The sequence below is a fragment of the Chrysochloris asiatica genome, unplaced genomic scaffold (assembly GCF_000296735.1).
Source record: "Chrysochloris asiatica unplaced genomic scaffold, ChrAsi1.0 scaffold00222, whole genome shotgun sequence".
Taxonomy (NCBI): Eukaryota; Metazoa; Chordata; class Mammalia; order Afrosoricida; family Chrysochloridae; genus Chrysochloris; species Chrysochloris asiatica.
In genome coordinates this window covers 3860247-3865606 of record NW_006408740.1, presented here as the reverse complement: position 1 = coordinate 3865606, position 5360 = coordinate 3860247, and the positions used below count along the sequence as shown (strand labels likewise).

Here is a 5360-nt window from a genome sequence, read left to right as displayed (position 1 = left end):
ATAAAATTAGTCACTAATAAAAGGACAAATATTGTATGAAACTACTGTTGTAAAAAGTTAAGGAAAGGTTTTCTTGGTAAAAGAAACATTCTATGGGTCATGGTGCAGAGGTAACTGAGCTGTGAGTCTGGTGGGTGTGCACTGAGCCCCAGCCAGCCTCTACTACCCCTAGTTTGCACCCTGTATGTTGCACAAGCACTGAGCCCACCCTGGCCTGGATGAGGGTAAAGTATTTCCTAGGCCAGAGCATGCTCTGGAATTTCTGGGACCTGTGTTCAACGCCTTCTGGCAGCAGTATCTGAATTCCTACAACAAACATGTCTTGACAGTGGATAGTACACCGGGGTGGGGGTGACCCCTGACCAGAAGCTCCTGTCCAGGCAACTCTTAACCAAGACCAACGGGAGTTGGCTGGGCCGAGCAACTCTTTCCAGCCACGTTGCTCATTTGGTGTATATCCTGGAGGACTCTGTTGTGGACCCACAGAATCACCTTAACCTGGAGCAGCAACCACACCTGGTTAATGGTGGTGAAGAAATGCTGTGTGAACTCTGTGTGAACTCAGAGTTACTGTGTGAACTCTGATGACAGCAGTTACACCTAAATCCACCAGGAAGCCTGGGTCTCAAGTTTGTTTGGCATCTCCAGAGCTGTCCAGAAATTTGATCTGGCAATGTGACCAAGACCATGAAGGGTTTTGACTATATCTTGGCCAAGCTGCAAGATGAGACCCCTTCCTAAACACTTGTTGAAACCCCTAAGGAAGCCAAGGAAAATGCAAAGGAGACAGATCTGTTAGCAACAGAAAAGGCCAAGGACCTTGCCAACAAAGCAGCCACCAAGAAGTTTGTGTAGCCATCCTGGCATTTCCCACCACCACTCCTATCCCATACCAGACAATCTAGTCCCAACCCCTCTGACCTATCTCCAGTGTGCTTTCTTATTAAAAACACAACTTTCAAAAAAATAGAGAACTATTCTGTGATGGTTCCAGGGGTAGGGGGATGGAAGTATTATGTGGGTGATAGAGGGTAGATACATGTTAACATGGATGACTGGGCAGGCAATGTATAGCAAAAGGGAAGTTGGCAGAGGAAAGGTGAGAAGGTAACAGGAGACACAAAGAGGAATGCAAGTGTTAAAGTGAATAGAGGTAAATACTGTTAACTGATGGTAAATGGAGGGGATTGAAATCATTTTAATGAAGCAAAATATGATTTTTTTAATGTAAAACTGGTCATCTGGACTTCCAGTTTGGGCGGTGGCAGAGGCAGTCAGGTAGGACAGGCTCCATGGGGGAGGGATTGAAAATCCAGGGAAGTGGCTTTCAGGGAATTGCTACAGGGCTCTGGATCAAGTATAAGGTGCAGGGCATCAGTTTCCCACACCCACCGGTGAAAAAAATCACCATATAAAGGAAAATATTGCAATTTAGGAATCAATCAGGGAACGGGACTCCCTCTGTGACCACCCTGCCCAGGCTGAGTTCAGAGGGCAGGTCCACAGCCTGACCACCACAGTGAACTAACGCTAAAAACCAGCCCAGCAACATATGCAAAAGGAGTTGTGTGGGGATTCTACATGTTTTTTCCTCCTCTTCCCTGCTGTGCCTTCTCTGCCCAGCCCCAACACCTTCAGGTGGGTGGGTGTGCACCCCCAAAAGGGTCCAACGTTTAGCCCACAGTTTTCCCACGGCACAGAGAGGAAGAACCCCATTGGTCCCATGGAATAATTCTTTGGCAGCTGCTTATGATGTCTGTCTCTGGGACCCAGCCCTAAAGTTAACTCGTGTGGGATGCTTTACTCTTGCCTACCCAGAAAGAAAAAAAGCAGGTCTGGCCAGACAGACAAACCATATGAACACTCTGTAAAACCCCAACATAAAAGGATGCAACTATTTCAAGAATTACGCTGTGCACACGCAGATACCTAACTGACCTTTAGAGACAAAAATTGAAGACAATCTTTCTCCCATTAACTTTTCAATATCTCTCTGTGCACCTCTACAGTGGTGACTAGAGGAGGGGCCTGAGCGAATAGACACTCCCATTCACTGCTGGAGGTTGTACAGTGCACACACAGCAGCAAAAACAACTGTCAATAGACTACAGTTTTACTTTAGTTTTAGAGTGGTGGTTTTTGTCTCTGCATTTATATTGTTTCTATTTTTGGTCCTTTTGATCACACTTTTTCCCTGCTTTTTCTCCTTAAGTTACTCAAGAAGAGACAGCAATCATGGTCATATAGCCAAGTTACAAGCATACCCCATAATATTCCACCATTGAGACAAGAGCCAATAACAGCTTCTAGACATTACACGTGAAAAGGGAAGCCTATCGCCTGATCATATCCACCAGGAGACACTCAGTAAGCTTAACAACATAGCAACAAACATCCATTCAAACATTAAAAACCTACCTAACTATTGAAAAAGACAAAACAAAAAACAAAAAAGATCTCAGAACATCTCCAAAAAACAGAAAAGAGTAACTGAGATAAATGAGCTGTAGGCAGAGAAAGGCTTTCTAGAAGAAGAAGAACAGGCTTTGGATTTGCCTGAGAAGGAATTCAGAAGAATGATATGGAAACAAATTCAAATGCTCCAAAAAGAGGTAGAGGAAAATAAGGAAGAAGTCAAGAAAGTGCTACAGAAGCAATCAAACAAGATCAATTCAGCATGGAAAATGATTTAAAATCTGCAAAAAAGAGGTCCAGATGATTAATAATAAAATATCACAAATGGACAATACACTGAAAGGTGAAATGAGCAGAATAGAAGAGATGGAAGCCAGAACCAGTGATCTGGAAGACAAATATCTCAATACTACTAAGATAGAAGAGCAAACAGAAAAAAGGATAAAAACATCTGAAGAGAGTCTAAGATTCACACTGGATAATATAAAGAGGAATAACAAGAAATGTTTGCAATCTGGAACAGGAAGAATCAGAGAAGTCCACACTGTAGATAGTTGAAGAGCTTCTGAAAGAAAATTTTCCTAACATCTTAAAGGATGAGAAGTTAAACATTCAAGAAGCCAAACATACCCCAGGAAGGATAGACTCCAAAAGAAAATCACCAAGACATATCATAATCAAGCTCTCCAAAATCAAAGACAAGGAGAAAATCCTAAAAGCAGCCAGGGAAAAGAGAAGTGTTACCTACAAAGGCAAGCAAATCAGATTAAGCTCTGACTTCTCATCAGAAACCATGCAGGCAAGAAGGCAATGGAGAGACATGTATGAAACTCTAAAAGAAAATAACTGCCAACCAAGAATCATCTATCCACCAAAACTGTCAATCACATACTATGGTGCAATCAAAACATTCCAGGATAAACAGAAGCTAAGAGATTTTGCCAAAGCCAACCCAGCACTTCAAAACACCCTAAGGGGTGTTCTTTGGACTGAAAACCAACAAGAACAGACAACAACCAGAGATTGACAGACGTGACAACACCACCTGAAACTCCGATGACAGATAGCAGATTCCAGAACAGAACAAAATTACAACAACAAATTCAAAGGAGCTGGGATGTCCACCAAAGATCAAAATAATGACAATGTCAAACAAGGAAAAAATATAGGAGCAGAGATCCAGGTAGCAAGGAGATCAGGTAGATTACAGGATACAATAGACTGTCTTAAATGGAGGGAAAAGTTAATAGACTATAAGGTAACCCCAAAGAAAGTTAATACTTCACAATTTACCATGAAAATGAACATCCAAGCAGAATAAGGAATCATGAACATTAAGAAGAAACCAACAAGAAATAGCACAAAAAACAAAAACAAAAACAAAACCCACAAACTCAGCACAAGAAGGCATGCAGAACAAAGGAACGAAAAGCACTACCAAAAAATTAACATAATAGCAACAATTAATTCATACCTGTTGATAATTACATTGAATATCAATGGATTAAATGCACCAGTGAAGAGACAGAAAGTGGCAGAAGGGATAAGAAAACAATATGCTTCCTGCAAGAGACACACTTTACACACAAAGACAAAAACAGACTAAAAGTTAGAGGATGGAGAAAATATACCACACTAACTGCAATAATAAACAAGCAGGAGTGGCAATACTAATCTTTGATAAAGTAAACTTTAAGCAAACACCAGCATAAGAGATAGAGAAGGACACTATCTCATGATCAAAGTGTCAATTGAGCAAGACAACATAACCATAATAAATACGCTCCCAATGAAAGAGCACCAAGATATATATAGCAAACCCTACTAGAATTGAAGAAAGAAATAGATACATCTAGAATTATAGTGGGAGATTTTAATATGCCACTTTCAAAAAAGACAAAACAACCAGAAAGAAATTCTACAAAGTCACAGAGAAACTAAACAGCACAATCAACCAACTTGACCTCATAGATGTGTACACAGCATTCAACCCAACAACAGCACAATACACATTCTTTTCCAGTGTACATGGAACATTCTCCAGAATTGACCATGTGTTAGATCACAAAGCAAGCCTCCATAAATTTACAAATATCAAAATACTACAAAGCATCTTTTCAGACCACAATGCTATAAAACTAGAAATCAATGATAAGAAGACCAAGGAAACAAAGTCGAACACATGGAAACTGAATAACACCCTGCTGAAAAACAACTGGGTAAAAGAAGAAATTAAACATGAATTCAAAAAGTTCCTAGAAACAAATGAGAACAAAAACACAAACTATCAAAATCTCTGGGACACGGTGAAAGCAGTGCTGAGAGGACAATTTATTGCAATAAATGCACACATCCAAAAAGAAGAAAGAAACAAAATTAACACATTAACACAACATCTACAGCAATTAGAAACAGACCAACAGAGGGAACCTACAGTCACCAAAAAAAAAGAAATAATAAAGATCAGAGCCGAAATAAATGACATGGAAAACAGAAAAACTATAGAAATAATCAACAGGACAAGAAGCTGGTTCTTTGAAAGGATTAAGAAAATTAACAAACCATTGGCAAATTTAACAAAAGAAAAGAGGGAGAAGACACAAATAACTCACATTAGAAACCACATGGGTGAAGTCTCAATGGAACCAAATGGATATCAAAAGGATAATAACTCAATGGAAATCAAAAGGATAATAACAGAATATTATGAAAGTTGTACTTCAACAAATTCAAAAACTTAGAAGAGATGGATACATTTTTAGAAAAACACGACCTACCTAAACTCACACAGAGTGAAGTAGAAAACGTGAACAGACCCATAACAAAAGAAGAAATTGATCAGGTCATCAAAAAACTCCCAAGCAAAAGATATCCAGGCCCAGATGGCTCCACGGGTGAGTTCTGCCAAACATTCAGGGAAGAGCTGTCACCAATTTTAATAAAAT

At 39.9% G+C, this 5360-nt stretch overlaps 1 pseudogene; it reads left to right on the top strand.

Annotated features, from left to right (window-relative positions):
• Positions 1–218: 218 nt before the first annotated feature.
• LOC102833972 lies at positions 219–855 on the top strand (annotated as a pseudogene).
• The last annotated feature ends 4505 nt before the right edge of the window (positions 856–5360 follow it).